At 50.4% G+C, this 16713-nt stretch overlaps 1 long non-coding RNA gene across 1 annotated transcript; it reads right to left on the bottom strand.

Annotated features, from left to right (window-relative positions):
- Positions 1-7626: 7626 nt before the first annotated feature.
- Positions 7627-16707, bottom strand: LOC108445552. The gene is made up of 3 exons (XR_001860440.1): positions 16329-16707; positions 12941-13354; positions 7627-11530 (listed from the first exon to the last, which is right to left on the bottom strand). It is a non-coding gene; the product is annotated as an uncharacterized LOC108445552 (long non-coding RNA).
- Positions 16708-16713: the final 6 nt, after the last annotated feature.

Genomic DNA, 16713 nt, shown 5'->3' on the forward strand with positions numbered 1-16713 from the left:
GCGCTTGAACAAAAATATGATTTTTCCTCCAGGTACAACACAACAAAACCAGACCTCAGAAGCAGAGAGGAGGCTCCTGCTGTTTGTGCAGGGCTTTGGTCCAGGCTGGATCCACTGATCAGAGGATGAGATCACAAGGGCGACCTTTAACCAACAGCATCCACTGCAGTGGATTTCCAGCTATAAAGAGACTGTCAGGAGCCTTAACCAGACCAGTCTTTATGTGACAGTGAAAAACAGCAGCAGGAGTAAGAAGCATGAAACAGAGACCAAAAGCACAATTCCTTTAAAAATGTCTCACCTTTAGAATTGATGTGAAAAAACAGAAAAATTGTCAAAGAAACAGCTTTAAGGACTCAGTCCAATTTCATCAGGGGGCTGAGCCTTTCTAAGATAAGCGATACATCGTATTTAACACATGTACTTCCACTCTGTCACTAGCAGCAGACTGCAAGGGACCTCAGGAGCTGCACTGGGCTTTGGGCTGGACGAGTAGAATTTGCTAACTATCCCACACAGCCCTTCTTCAGGAGCACCCTCATCTGTGGGCTCAGCCTAGAGGGGCTCCAAGAGGCTTCATCCCTTGGTTGCTCCCTCCCGGGGAGAGGGGCTATCCCAGCAGGCTGCTTAACCCACAGGTGCTCACCATTTCAGGTATCACTGGAAGTAGCAAAGCATCATGTTTTCAGCCATAAATTCACCAGCTTCTCCCCCTCCAGCCTCCCAGAGCTCGTGTGAGGACCTTACAGCAGCCGCTGATTCTTCCTGAGAGCCTGTGCTACATTCCCAACCCAACTCCCATCACTAAAATATCCCCGTGAGCCTGGAGCTGCCTTTTATCCCCCAGCAATGCTGCCCCATGCCAATTCCCATAATTTGGGCTGGCCCTGGGATGCTTCAACTGCCTCCCAGTGCTGCCCAGATGTGCTCAGCAGACACGGCCCAACCTCCAGAGTGTGGCAGGCTCATGGCAGGGAGGATAGTCTGGCCTTGAGCTCCATCATTCCTAACCTTGGGAAACCCCTGGGAGCCAAGTTTGGATCTGACCATCCCAAGCTGTCTGCCCAAACAGCTGCTGGGCTCCTTCCCTTGCTTCTCTGCAGGCAATTTCCCAGGCAGGAGACATTTTTTTCACCTAAATGGATGTGCCAAATGGCTCCTCCTGCAGATCCCTGTCTCTCTGTGCAAGAGCAGCAGCAGTAGCAGCTCCGGGAATTCAAATCTGTCAAGTTCTGGGGGAACAAATGATCCACAAATAATAGTTTCTTCAAGAAATAAAATAAAACAAAACAATATACGGAAAGACCACATGCCTAAAAAGAAATCGTTGGGGCTGCTGAATTTGTGAATCCAACCCTATTTAACTTTTTTAATTACTCCAATAAAGCCAGCAGTTTCGAGCACACATGCAATATTGAGAACAGATTCAAATCTAATTAGCTGTGTTCACGTTAATTAGATTCATTGTGTATTTGATGCTCAGCTCTTCCTTCAAGTTTTATCTTGGAGCATGTGTTCATAATTAACCCAAATTTAGTGTGCAGTTAAGGCCAGTTCTGTAAGAAAGGCTTTGCTCTTGCTGTCCCTATGGACAGTCCCTCTCATTTGTTGCCTGGGGTCTGTGAGGAATGCAGAGAACTGGACCTGCAGGGAATGTGGCAGAGAAATGGTTCTTTAATCCTCACTGAGGTGTGATTTGGGGCTGCAGAGAAACATGAAATACCCAGAGAAATCACAGCCCAGTAGGGATAACCCCAGGGGAGGTGCTGGCACCTCTGGGTGATGCTTGGGGGCTGAGCACTAGGGCAGACCCCCTTCTGACTCTGGTCATGGCTTCTTGGGGTGGGGGCACTCTGGCTGTGGCAGCCTTGGAAAGGTTTGTGCTTCCCAGATGTCACCTCTGTCATGTGGGCCTAACTGGTCCTGCTCTGTGAGCACAAGGGTGTGTTGAGGTCCCTCATGCTCAGTGTCCAGCTGGCTGAGGTACCTGGCCAGCCAGAGGGGCCAGACTGGGGACACGACATCTCCACGAGCTCAGACAATGACATTGCTTTTGGGAAGGATGTCATTTCTATAAAGCCTGGTCAGCTCTATTTTGAACAAGCTCTTTTTTTCCTTACCTTGATTTCATTAGCTAAATATTTGCTCCTGCAGGACACTTATAATTAGATTAATGTGTAGTTCTTGCTTATCTGAGAGTGGGTTTGGTGGGCACAGAGGTTCCTGTGTTGTGCGTGCCTGTGACTGCCAAGAAGCAGCAGCAGTTCTCCACAGCTGTCTGGGAGAGAGCAGGGAGAGGATGGAGGGGATGGAAGGCAGCAGCAAAGCTCCTGGTATTGCTTTCCCAGCCAGGGGTTCCTGAGCAATGCTGCCCGGGAGCAGGGGAAAGCTTTGGCCAAATGTCTTGGAGGACAATTTGGAAAGTTGGATTTGCCTCCTGCTTCTCAAAAAAAGAGAAAAAAATGGTGAAGCATTCAGTGACACCCTCCCTCCGCCTGCCCCCAATAATCTTTTGTTTTTCTTTTTTAACTGGAAGCAGTAGAATTCATTCAAAGAAAACCATACAGGATAGTGACAAACTGGTCATATTGGAAAGCCTCTTTCATTTAAGAGTCAAGGAAATGGTTTGCTGCATAATGGTATGACATTATTAAGTTATTTGCTATTTGCAAGCTGCAGAAGGAGTGTTCTGTTTTGTTGACGATGACACAAAATAACCATGACAGGTCATTCCTACTCTTCAAAATTATCAGAGGAGAAAAAGAGCAGAAATTTGTTGACTTGTCCAGCTCTGCACCCAGAAAAACCAAAGAGGTGCTGAGGCAGAGCCCTGGGTACCATCACTGGGTGAGGGCAAAGCACCTCTCTGAAAGGCAATTTTTAAGAACAGCATTACACAGACCAAACCAAAAACCACTGACTTTTAAATTCTTTTTTTTTTTAAACAGAAAAAAGGCTTGTGACTTTTTTTTTTTTAAGGAAATAAATTCTTTGGAAGGACAGCCCCTTTATTTTTCTTTAATGTCTATATCGATACCTTCCAGAGTTCAAGGTATTTGGCTGCTGACAGGTTTGGGCTGTCAAAGGGAATTCCTGCCAGCTGGCAGAGTGCAGGCAGCCTCGGCTCAAAGAGAGATGAACTGCACTGCAGGAGGCACTGGGAGCTGGAAGGGTGGGCAGGGAAAAAACTCTTAGGAGGCAAAGTTGGCCCTTTGCAAGGAAAGGATGAAGTTTTCTGGCATCGCTGATATTCTACTTAAAGAATCACAGAATTGTGGAATATCCTGAGTTGGAAGGGACCCACAAGGATCATCAAGTCCAACTCCTGGCCCTGCCTTGAGGGCTGAATTGTCCTGTTCCCCAGCCCTTCACCCATCCAGCCCCTGAGCCACGTCTTGCTGCTTCCTTCGCCCCGATGACATCTGCTAAGTTCAATACAGCTTCTTCTATGAAGTCCAAACAGACTATGAGTTTGACCTTTTCTAGTCCCCAAAAAATAAAAAGGGAGTGGAAAGAAATTCCTTGGTCTGTGTTCACAGATAAAACAGGTGTGCTAAAGCAGAATAGAGTTGGCGGGACACCTTTTAATGCAGTCATTCAATCAAAAATTGCTATTTCATCAAAAGCTTCTGGAGATGTGAACTTGGGTATAATTTCCCTTCAGAAGAAAGAAGAAACACGTAGCCTGCAAAAGTCTTTATCTCCCCATTTGTCCCTTTTAGAGCAGAGTACTTTCCTCCTCCTCAGTGTCTTTTCCAGTTTCTCCTGGATTTTCAGAAAATCCTTCAGCAGTTCAAGCCATTCTTGAAGTTTTCCATCACTGTGTGCTGCTCAGCTCCCTAATAAAGAATTTTGGCAGAGCTATAGAAATCAATATGAAATTCATCTTTGCAGCTGAGTTCCCTGGCACGCTGCATGCAGAGGGGGAGCTCAGAGAGCACAACCTCTACAAAACCACCCTACTTCCAGTCCCCCTGGGGGCAATGGAAACCTGCCCCTAGAAACAGCCTCACCTGGGACTGTCCTGCATCACTCAGCCGATGTTCTGCTGAAGAGTACTTTGTCAGAAATCACCTGGCACTGGGGACAGAGGGGCACAACTCCAGGGAGACGGGCTGGGGGAAATCCAGGAACCTGGCAGGGAGCCTGAGCACCCCAGGGACTGCTCAGATGCAGTGCCATCCAACTGGGGAGGTTTTATGTTTTTTCCCCTTCCTGATGGATCGCTGGGTGATTTTTCTTTGCTCTACAATGAGATGCAGAAAGCTTGACAAATGGGAGGAGGAAAATTTCTTGCGCCAGAATAATTCAATTTTATTGTATTCTTCACTGCACACCACGCTGCCTCGAGCTTGCTGGGGGTGAAAATCACTTGACAGAGAGTATAACATGCAGAAAGTGTCAGAAAGCTCACTTGACGTGGCTGTGCATTTTTCATCCCCTCTCCAGCCCCAACTGCACTGTCAGGTGGGAAATGCAAAGTTAAAGGGCTCTGGGTGGTGTGATATCGGCATCTGCTCCCCAAAATCTTGGTCTGGTGTTGGACCCAAAAGGAAGCCCTGCATGTCTCTGACAAGCAAGCAATTCCTTGGCAACTTCCCAGCTGGTCCTTCCTTGCTCTACATCTCCAGTCACAGCCACGGTCCCTCCTGGGTAACGGCATTTTCTTCTTCAAAATTCTGCTGGAATTTCTGGTGGATGAAAAGTTTCCCAGTCTCCCCAGTTTAGGAGCTGAGATGCAGGGCAGACACTGCTCCATTGTGCCATGTGGGCTGCCTTGTTAAGCCCTTTGCAATGCTCTGCCATGAAGAGGGAAACAAAAATGCAAACACCACTAGCTTTTTTTTTTTTTTTTTGGCAGTTTATCACTTAAAGGTCCAAGGGACACTGCAGGAAATCTGAGAAATAGGAAAGTTGCTTGAAGACAAAAGTCAGCCCACCATTCCTTTTCGTGACTATTTTCAGCCCTTTGGACCTAAAAGTCAGTGCTGGAGAGTGGAAGGTGACAGTGTGGGAGCTCAGCAGAGCCCTGTCCCACAGGGAGGGATTTTGGGAGGGATTCAGCATCTCTCACTGCTGTGATTTTTGGGAAGAGGAGCTGGTGCCTGCTTGCTGCAGGGAATGTGTTGCTTTGAAGGTGTCTTGATGCTGCAGCACTTTAAAAAGCCTTATGGGCTTATGCTGTTGGACAGGAGGAGGAGCAGGGGGGATGAATTAGACCCGTGAAATCTGAAGTATCTCAGTGAGTGCTGTTGGCAGGACTTGCACAAAGGGCAGGAAGCTGCTGCAGTGGGATGGGCAGCACAAGACAGGAGAGGCTGTGCACCAGAGCCCTCCTTCTGCCTCCTGGAGAGTGAAAATGTGCCCCTGACCCATCGAGCATCTGTGTGTGTGTGTGTGAGGGCCTGTGCATGCCCACAGGACCATCCTGGGCACTGCTCATCGCCTGGCATTGCCCCCTGCCCATGGTTTGGGACATCCCAGAGGCCTCCCTGGTTCGGTGGCAGCAGCCACAGGTGATGACTCCCTGCTCATGGCAATTTCCAGCCTGGCCAATTTTTCTGCCTCTTGACTTAAGCTTCATTGACATAAGGCAGCATTATTTTTTAAAAATAGAAATGTCATGCAATGCTTGAATCAAGTGTCTTGCAAAAACTTGGGGGGCTAAAAATAGGTAATTTGCACAGTAACCTTCACATGCCAAGCCAATGTTAGTCAGCAGGAGAGCCACGACTTTGCTTGATGGGGGAGCCTGGGGCTGGATTTTAGCTCCTCTGTGTATAAAGGCACTTGTGGAGGGAGGAGCAGACAGAGTAGCCTGGGGAATGGTGTCAGGAGGTGGGTGGTAAGGGCAGTCCCAGTGTGGATGGTGGGTACCACAGAGATCAGGTAGTTTTGGAAGGATGCAGGCTGCACCGGGTCAGCTGCCTGAGGCAGAAAGAACCATCAGCCTTGCTGGTGTGGGGTGAGAGATGTGAGGGAAGGAGATGCTGCCCTTCCCAGGCATCGCAGCTGGATTCTGCCTTGCCTCAGGTCATTCTCAGTGTCTCTTTCCTTTGCACTAATAGGATTTGGGAGCTTAGCTACCTTTGTGCAGTAATGACAGCTCACCCCAGAGTCTTTCAGGCATGGCTGCTTGGCTGCCTAAAAGCCTGGAAAACTGCTAATGAAAACTAATTCCTGGCCGGAGCCTTGGCACCCAGCACGCCTTGGGAAGGCAATTCGGCCACAAGCGTGGCCATCCCTGCTGGACACGCTGCCCACAGGAGCTGCCAGCCACACACTGCCCCACAGCACGTGAGGTCCTCTGGGGACAGAGCCATGCCTGTGTCACCCATCCTGCTCCCCAGGGCTCTCCAGCACAGCACTCCAGGGAGCTGCAGAAGGGCAGGGACACCTCACGGCTGCAGAGCCCTACCTAGCAAGGGGGGCATCTCTAGAAGCAGGGGTGCTTTTATCTCACAGAAAAGCCTTAACAAAATTCAGAGTCTGGAGCATTGCTGGCTGGAAATGGGGAAGATGTGAGTCTTCCAAAGCCTTTGGCTTTCCTACACCCAGGGCTCGGCATCCATCCTGACCTCCTTGAAGATGCCCAGGGAAAGGTTCATGTTTTATTTAGCCCTCTTGGCCTACTGAAGCGGTATTTCCTCTCCTCTCCCTCCTTCCCACCCAGATGTTTCTTTCTCTTCTTCTTTGACACAGACTAATGCTTCCTCAGGTGCCTGCCCTCGGTACCCAGTCTCTCCACTGCAGGAACACTAGCTCTGCCCTGCAAGTGCTGCTGAGTCTAGGAATGATTTTTGAATTTTTTTTTTCCAAAAAAAGATGAACTGTGCAATCATTGTCCTAATGGATGTGACACATTCTCCACGTACTCACACATAACATATGGCACGAGATTACATCCTTCTAAATGATTCATGCAGTTCATCACCACCACAATTATCTGCTCCTTTCCAGAGCCATAGCTAAAATTCCCCCCCCCCCCCTCCCTCTGGCCCCCCATGGCTCCAGCTGCTGTGATATTTTCAGCCTCAGGTAGACATCAGGTAGCTTTGCCCATCAGAGAAGTCATCTCCAGCCCAGCCACTTGTGCAGTGCAGCCAGATCACAGAGCACGGAGGGCTGGCTTCACTCCCTCCTTCTTCACAGCACCTTCTGGCCAGGCCAGGGCTTCCCCGCCAGCACCTCCTTGATGAGGCTGCAAGGTCTGGGAAAACATATCCCACAGGTGAGGTGGTTGAAGCAGTTTACCCACAAGAAGAATTTATTTCTCCTATAATGGAAAATTCCTTTAAGGAAAAAGCATTCATTGAGATGCAAATTCACCATTCTCTCTGCAGAAAATAAACCCATTTTCCCCTGCACAAGGCTCCAGTAACCTATTTGTAATAGCCCTGCTCGACAGCGATATCTCCAGCTCCCCAGGAAAATTAGTGCACATTAGCACAGAGCAGGGGATGGAACCCAAGAGCAGCATCCTGGCCTTGCTTATCCTTGGGACATTCGAGACAGAATTAACATAATTTAACTTTTCTGACTCACACATTTTGCTGGGGAACTTGAAATGGGTTTTTAATGTAGAAGCCTGGTCTGCAGCATGTGAACCAAGAGCCTCTTGAGGCATTTACCAGCCAGGCTGCTTTAATATAAAAACCCCATGACACGCAAAGCCTCGCATTTGGGGAGACAAGGTAACGATGCCATGTGCTCCTCACTTACAACCAGGAGCTAATTATCCAGTGAATTCAGTGGGAATGGAACTGACACCAAATTATTTAAGATCCTACAGACAAATAAGCTCTGTTAAAAAAACGTTGCTCAGACAGCGAGATAAGTACTCAAATGTTGGGAAAGGCCAGATTTGTGGTTGCTGCACAACTTTAATTTTGCTCCATGTGCACTGGAACGAGTGAAAAGCCCCAGGAGGAAGGAGTAAGTGATCATTTAACTAAACACTTCATGGTAATGTAGATGGGGGAAGAACAGAGGTCAAACCAACTAGCATAAAACTAGCCCTGCCTAATTTCTGATGCTTGGGCTTGCAACCTTCTAACACAGTTTGGTGAGATTTCCCAACCTCTTTTTTTAAAGTTTTCCAATGACTGTAAAACCCCCAAGGGACAGGAGTGATGATGTGCAGAGCTTTCCTGGGCTTGTGCCTTGACAAGCTGACCAAGGAGCAAGGCCAGAAGCTCCAGGGCTCGGCTGACCTCACAGCTTCAGCCAGGATTTTGGATTAATAAACCTCAGCTGATGGATCTCCCTCCCCAAAGAGGAGTTCTTGTGATCCAGGCTCTGGGCCTGAATCATCTGTCTCTTTGTAAAGTGCATCAAAAGGCCACCAGTTGCCTCCAAAGCTGTTCTGGGCAGTTTGTCCGGCCAGAGCTGAAGTGCCCATTGCCCTGCCTGGGGATCACGTGGTGCTGGAGTCACCATGGCCTCTGCAACCTCCCTTTCCCTGGCATTCCTCCTGCCTGGGACTTCTCCTTGCTGAGCAGAGAAGTCAGCACCATCCCAGCTTCTCCTGAAAAGCTCAGCGGGTGCCTGTACGCTGTTTGCAAGGAGCCTTAGATGTACCTCAACTATATCCCTATTAGCTCTCAGTCTGAAATCCTCCCAGAAATCAAACGGGAACCCTCCAGGCATTTGAAATTAAATATAGCCCAACTTTGCAGCTGCCTGGGCTTCTGCAGGGAGCTTTTGTCTCGCCCACACGGTCTCCAGCCGTGCATTCCCTATACAGCCATTTGGTCTCCAACCATAAATTGCACAGTGAGACTGTGCCTTGTCTCAGCCTTGACAGGTTTGGGTACAAGAGAGTATTTCAGGGCATCACTAGCCTCTGACAAGGGCTGCAAGCTAAAGCAGCCTGTCCAGATGGACTGATTTAAAAATGTTTATCTGTAATAAATATTGTTTAATGCCCTTAACATCAGTTAAAAATGGACTGGGAAGTATTTTCCCCATCAGAGGAGAAGGAAGAGTAATTAGCAATAAAAACCCCAAATCCACCAACAGGCAGAGGGGGAAAATAAACAGCAACCAATGCGAAAAGCGGCAAATTGATCTGGGAAGCAGAAGCGATGAGCAGAACAAATCTCTGGTCCAAGGGGGCAAGAAAGCAGCAAAGGGGATTTTCCAAGCTCTGAAGGAAGTTGAGTGATGGGGTGCTGGGGACTGGAACCCAGAGCTGTGCTCAGGTGAAAAAGGCAGAGATGGACAGGGACTATGCCTGATTTTTCTACAGAGTGCAGCCAGCCAGTTGGTCAAGTATGACCTGTCAGGAACAGCCCTTCCCTCCATCCCACCATGAGCTCCCAGCCCCCCATCCCACTGCTCTGACTGTGCCTGCACAGCCAGCAGCCTGCCAGCTCCTCTACACCAGCTCCGTATAATTGCTCTTGCGGCTATAAATAATCTTCCTCTCCCTCTCTGCTCTTCCCATGACGTTCCCTGGGATGCAGAGGCATGGTGTCCCTGTGACTCAGCCCCTCGGCACTGCTCAGCCCCTGTCCCCGGAACTCTCCCTATCCCTGGGGTGCTGGCATGTCTCTTCCAGGTGGCTGAGCAGCGAGGACAGGCTGGGGACAATGGGGAGGTGGCTTTGCCTTGTCCCTACAGCTGTGCAGAGCTGTGAATTGGCCGCATGCTGCATCCCACAGGGATGGATTTGGAGCAAGGGGAAGGAGCTTCAGGGAGGAAGGCCCTTTTAAGTGAGCTTTGTTTGCAAAGGTAAAAAACAGAAGAAAGGAAGAAAGGGAAGAAAAGAAGACAAATGAGCATTTTCTTTTCCCTCCTACTGATGGAAGCGAGCGGAGCTTGCAGTGATGTTTTGCTTGTGTAGAAGGGAAGCACTAAGAAGCTGCTGTGTTTCCACCAACTCCTTCCCTTGCCATAGGAAGGCCTCACTTGACTCCAGTGGCTGGAGGGATGCTGTGGGAGGTGTGTCTGCCTTCCTCTGGCACCATTCCTTGCCTGCCCCTCCACTACCTTGCCTTGCCTTGCTTTGCCTTGCCTACCCCTCCTTGCTGTGCTTTGACTCCCCTACCGCTCCCCTGTCTTGCCTTGCCAATCCCTCCCTTGCCTTGCCTTGCCTGTCCCTCACTTGCAGGGTCTGTCCTTGCTGACCCATGCCAGCCATGCCCAGCAGGACGAGCGTGGAGTTCTTCAGCCAGAGTGAAGTGACTGGTACCAGGAATGGCATGGCCCTGTTCTTGCCAAGAACATGCCAGGTCTTGGTATCTCCAGGGGCATTTCTCAGCCATGGCTGCAGCAGCAAGGTGCATCACTAGCATGAGTTCAGCACCTCCTTGTCCCAGTTCTTGCTTGGGACAGATTTGGATATGGTTTTCCCCCAGGAAACCCATGAGGATAGGCAGATGTTAACAGGCACGAAGAAATCTCTCCGTGGAAACATTGTTCTCTAGAGACCCACCTTTTCAGCAGCAGCTGTGAGATTCAAAGTCATTTTCCCCCCTTCCATTTAAGGAGATACCAATAAAAAGCACAAAACCACATTGTGGCTCCATTTTTCAGTGTAGAGGAAAGCAGAAATCACACCATTTTCTAGGAAAGTCACGATCCAAATGCCCAGGGTTTGAAATAGAATTTTCCCTCTGATAACAACTGTTTTCATCATTAGCAGCAAATCCAAAGTTTCCTGGCTCTTTGAGAGCACCAGCTCCGCTATTGGGTGCCCAAATGGGCTCGGTGTCACCCCACTGGAGGACACCACTCGATGTGCCCTGTCCCTTGGCACCCAGCCCTGGCTGCTGCTCACCCACCAGAGCCAAAGCTGGCTGGTAATTGGGAGCTAATTGAATCCATACCAATTACCTTTTCCCCAGTTCTGTTTCCCCCCTGGAAGGCTGCGCTGTTTTGGGCTGAGAGCAGCAACTGAAATTATCAGTTCTAATTCCCTATGGCTCCGTTTATTAGGCCAGAGGACTTCCCCAGGGTAATCAAACCCAGACAGAAAATGCATTAAACTCACAAAACAAACACTGGTGTTTGCAGCACAAAGCCCTTCCTGTCTCATTAAGATCAATTAGGTAGTCTTGAGCAAACTTTCCCCTTTCTTTCTGCTAAGCCTGGACCATTAAGCCCATCCTCCACCTAAACAAGCTCAACAGCAAATCTGAAGGTGAAAAATACCCACGCATCAGTGCTTTGCTTCCAGGCAAGCTCTCTCCAAAGTGCTGCAAAGATAAAGGCGACAAGGCAGGGTGGGCATCCAGGACGTCTCTCTCAGAGCCCTTTTCCCCCCAGGAAGGATGCACACACACGAGACAGCTCCTCTCCGTTGCTCTGGGAACCACCCTGGCTCGCCCAACCCTGGCACAGGCTGCAGGATCCTCTCTGGGTGTGTGGGGTGTGCCGGCAGGAAGCTACTGCCCTCCCTGCTCAGCCTGGATTGATGTCTTGGTGTATTTATTGGAGGCCACAGCAAAGTCTTCCAGGGCCGAAAGTCCCAGCTGGTGCAGAACGACGCGGCTCATCTGCGGCGCTGATTTACACGGAGCATCTGCTGCAAGGGGAAGGGAGGAATACATTAAAGCCCGGTAAATCCAGGTGGTGGAGCAGCCCCGGCAGCCCCCCTCCCCAGCAGCCAGGGTTTGGCCATCCCTGGAAGCAACAAGAGTCCCGGGGGAGGACAGCCCCGAGAGAAGGAAGGAGAAGGGGTGTTGGCTGGTCCCCTGGCACCTGCTGTGAGTGGGGATGCGTCCCGCGGGCTGCAGCCCCACCCCTGTGTGCTGCACACAGCAACAGAGCTGCTGCAGCCTAGCGCGGGGGATGCTCCGAGAGGGAGCTGCGGTCCCAGAGGCACAGGGCTGCGCACATCCCCTCTCTCTGGGTCATAAGGAGCACATGCAAATTCCAAGCCCGGCGTCAGTGACCAGTGACCGGGGTAAGCACCTGAAGCGGGGACTCAAGCTTCAAACCCTTGGATGTGCAGCCTCCGTCCCCACCTCCCCGCTGTGTAACAATCCCACTTTCTCACAGGCATGGCTGAGCATCGCACAGAGCAGAGCCGACGTGACTTTGCCGAGAGCCAGCAAGGAGAGGAAAGACATAATTAAAGTCCTGACTCTGCCTACAAAGATTGCATAATGCAATTAGCCCCTCAGTCCCAGGCGGTGGACTTCCTGCCGAGCAGGCGGGCACAGCCCGCAGCAGCAGCAGCAGCCCTCCGAGGCTCCCGCAGCAGTGCCAGCTCGGCTTCCGGGACATTCACCAGCCCCGCTCGAGGCTGGGCAGCTGCTGAGTTCCCACAAAAATCACCGCCCCCCAAAACCACACAAGGCTTGCGGATGCTGGCACAAACTCATGGGTTTCCGACAGGGAGGGAGCTCTCCCCGCCCGATCAGGGACAGCTCATGTGCTCTCAAGTGTCCTATTCCCATTAAACTTAAACACAGCAGGACTTCTGTAGGGGTTTCTGAATCAACCCCGTTCAACGGGAAGAGGAGATTCTCGTTCCCGAACAAGTGCAGCCTGGCACAGGATTGCATACACTCCAGGCAGCTCCTGACTCCTGCTGCTCGGAATCCCCAGCACGGGAGAGACCAAATTTGCAACTGTGAGCCAAGGAAGTCACTCCAACATGATATTGCAGGGGAAAGATGATGTTAATTCAATGGGGAGGGTGTCTGCGTGTTGTTTAGGGGTGAAAAAAGAGGAGGGAGGGGAGCTGCCCCTGCCAGATCTGAGAACCACAGGAGAAGCTGATAGGATTTCTGCTAGAAGGCAAATAACATCAAGAAGCCCCTGGAGATTGTTTGTTTTCTCAGAAATCTTAACATGCAAGAACTGGCAAATAAACAGTGATTTTAGAGAAACCAAAGAGTCTCTTTTTTTCCTCCTTTGTTTTTTAGAACCCAGAAAAAGCAGCCATGCAGGTCTTGACTGATTACTGTGCCAGGTGCTGCAAGGATACCTGCAAACGGAGGACCAGGACTCATGCAGATACGGGAAAAATGACACACTTAAGGGTAAGCAGGTGGTCTGCTTAAGGGTTTATGCTTAAAGAAAGGAATTAGGGCTTGGCTGGTGTAGGATATTCCTCCTCTCTTGTGCTTGTCCCAGCCCTTTGCTCCATCCCTTAGCTGGCCCAGCCGTGTGGGTGAGGCAGCATCTCTGCTCCAAAGGTTGGCTTCACAGGTGATTTGTATGGGACTAATCCAACACAGCAAAAGTGCCACGCAGAAAGAGCCAGGATCTGGTGGTGTCACAGACACATGCATCTGCATCTTCCCCTTCCATGGCAAAACTGCTCAATGTCCCGATCCCAAGTGGAGGGTGTTAGCAGAATCCCACTTTGAAAGTTCTGTGCACTCTGGAGGACCGGTACCTGCAAGGACACGGGGAGGAAAAGAGAACTTTGTTATGTGAGCTACAAAGTAGTGGATGGACAGAACAGCCATGATGAAGTCCTCAAATTGTTTTGAAGAACAGCCTCTGCACGGAGCCCAGGAGAAATCCATGGGGACCCACTCTGGAGGACAAGAACTGTGAGGTGCTCTTGCAAATGAACGAAGCCATTGGCAGAAAAATTGAGTGTTTGCAACTAATTATTTTCAGTAACTGACCAGCTTTACGGATGGCTGAGGAATATTCATCAAATAAATTATTCATGACTCCTTTCCACTGATCAGCAAATCAATTAGCCACAAACCTCTCTCCAATTATTCATCCAGCTCGAGTGGGATAAATGGGGAGATTTATGACACAGACAACCAAATAATGTGTGCTTCCAAACAGGGACCCTTAAGATCCATAAACCTTGTTCTGGACTGGCTCAAATGACCCAGAGCTGTGACTCACAGTTAAACTCTCTGAGCTCATGCCCTGTGTGCTGCCTGCTCTGTAAAGTCTCCTGTCACTCAGCGCACTTGGGAGGTGAGGCAGAGTAGACCTGTGGGCAAAGGGCGTGGAGAGACACAGTCTCAGGGGGTTCAGCACGGTACCTGCAAGGACACGGGGAGGAAAAGAGAACTTTGTTATGTGAGCTACAAAGTAGTGGATGGACAGAACAGCCATGATGAAGTCCTCAAATTGTTTTGAAGAACAGCCTCTGCACGGAGCCCAGGAGAAATCCATGGGGACCCACTCTGGAGGACAAGAACTGTGAGGTGCTCTTGCAAATGAACGAAGCCATTGGCAGAAAAATTGAGTGTTTGCAACTAATTATTTTCAGTAACTGACCAGCTTTACGGATGGCTGAGGAATATTCATCAAATAAATTATTCATGACTCCTTTCCACTGATCAGCAAATCAATTAGCCACAAACCTCTCTCCAATTATTCATCCAGCTCGAGTGGGATAAATGGGGAGATTTATGACACAGACAACCAAATAATGTGTGCTTCCAAACAGGGACCCTTAAGATCCATAAACCTTGTTCTGGACTGGCTCAAATGACCCAGAGCTGTGACTCACAGTTAAACTCTCTGAGCTCATGCCCTGTGTGCTGCCTGCTCTGTAAAGTCTCCTGTCACTCAGCGCACTTGGGAGGTGAGGCAGAGTAGACCTGTGGGCAAAGGGCGTGGAGAGACACAGTCTCAGGGGGGTCAGCAGGGCTCACAAGTGATCTGGAAACACAGACATGCTCCTTGATGAATAAATTAGTAGACATTGCCAAGTCAAACACAAGGCCTGATGCAGAAGTAACCAGTGATGTGCATAAGGTCAGGTGTGATGATGTACAAATCTCTTCAGCTATAAACTCCACAGTTATGGACCTGTTGGGAAGTTGCATTTATGCAATTTAACCTCTACTGTTATAATTCACCATAAAAGCACTCTCACACCAAAATTAAGAAGTGTTGACAATATTAAGCTGCACAGTAAATGTAAGTAAGAGTTATTAGACTAACAAATAGTCAAATTAGCATAAGAGCTGGCTTTGCCTCGCTGGAGTAACATCGTTAGAGTTCATGTAAGTGAAGCATAATTCAGCATAAGTGTGATAAGTGACCAGAACCGCAGAGATATCTCCAAATTGCCCTGCTTTGCAACACTTCCCATTCCAACCATGCTGGTGCTCCAACTCAGAAGTGAGGCCTGCCTGCCATATTTGGCATGGACACAGGTCCCTCATGGCAATCTACAGCAGTGCTTGTTAATATGGTTGGAAATTCGGGTTGTGGCTGGCTTGCACAGATAAAGAGAGTCCAGATGTATGAGGGCAGCTGCTGTACATGCCAGGCAGAGCTTCTTTTCCTGCAGTGATCAGGCACAGGAACAGCAAGACACTCCAGGGGAAAAGCATCACTTGCAGCTTTGATTGATCTGGTTAGTGGATTAAGCTCATATTCATCTAAGTACACTTGGAGCCTTAATCTGCTTTCATCCCTCTGCCTGGGAGGGCTCCCTTCTCATAAAGTCCCATCCATAACTCCACAGGGTTTGTTCATTTGGAGCTGCTTCAGCTACAGGAAAGAGGCTGTGAAGACACTCTCCTTCTGTGTGGTGACCTGGTGCAGAGCAGCCTCCCGGCCTTACCTCCAGAAGTGCTTGGTTTCTCTGGGTTTGCTAATTCTCCCATAGTTAGCATCCCAGTGCATCCCAGTAGTTGGCATCTCAGAACTGCAGCCACATCAGGGAGCTGGGGCAGTCAGCTATGACAGGGGCAGCTGCAGCTTGGGAAGAGCTGGAGCCTCTGGGCCAGACAATTCTGCATCCCAGAAAGGTCCCCCACTGCTGCCACGAAGGGACAGCTCTTCTCTCTGTAAGGTGTGAAGGTGAAGCGGTTCCCTCTCAGTGAAGCGCTGTGAGCCTGCGGGTGAGAGGGTGCGAGCAGGGCTCAGGCTGGCGTCCCTCTGCTCACTTTCCAGTGCTGCACATCCTGGTGATGAGGACAGCTAACCAAGGAGTCAATTCTCCTGGATCACTGGTTTTGCACCCCAGGAAAACACTCAAACTGAAGCTGGATGTTTAGGACAGGGCTCTCCACTCTTCAGCCAGTGCTGTCAAAAGCCCAAATCTGTGGAGTTAAGAGATTTCCTGCAGCATCAGTTCCCATCCCCGTCACCCACACGCAAAGCCCACCTATGACAGGGTGGTTTCAGTGCCTCTGAGGTTGGAGCTGCTGCAGCAGTGCTGCCGGGGAAGCATCGTACCTGCGCCTAGGCAGGGCTGGGAGAGGTAGGAAGTTCAGAGCTGTGGCAGGAGGGGCACTGCAAAATGGATACCTGAGCCTGACTTGGGCTACCCGTGGGATGCTGTGGGACCTCTGCCATGGGGGATGTGGGGCAGGCTATGTGGTGTGGGAAAAGTCTGGGCAGCCCCTTTTCCATTTCCCCTTAGAGATGCTGAGCCATACCTGGGGCACAGCCAGGAGACACCCAGCGTCCTGGGCTCTGGGGCTGACAGCTCCCCAGGGCAGTGACAGGGAGTCCTGGGCTCTGGGAGCGGCATCAGCTCCAGAGGTCGGCGCTGAGGACTCCGGGGTTCAGGGACCGACCGCAGCGTCCAGGGATGGAGGCAGGAGGAAGAAGGCAAGGGTTCTGGATTCTGATGCTGCTCTTCGGTCCCAGGGATGGGTTCGGCTGTCCCGAGGTCTTGGACAAGTCCCTGACCCAGCGACAAAAGGACGGGATCCCGGAGGACGGGTTTCTCCCGGGTGCCAAGAGCGGGGATGGGGGACCCCAGCTGCAGGATGGCGGTGGAGAACCCCCGGTTCCCGGCATAGGGGGTCCCGGGGGACG

This window comes from Corvus brachyrhynchos, unplaced genomic scaffold, assembly GCF_000691975.1.
Source record: "Corvus brachyrhynchos isolate BGI_N302 unplaced genomic scaffold, ASM69197v1 scaffold101, whole genome shotgun sequence".
NCBI classification, from domain to species: domain Eukaryota; kingdom Metazoa; phylum Chordata; class Aves; order Passeriformes; family Corvidae; genus Corvus; species Corvus brachyrhynchos.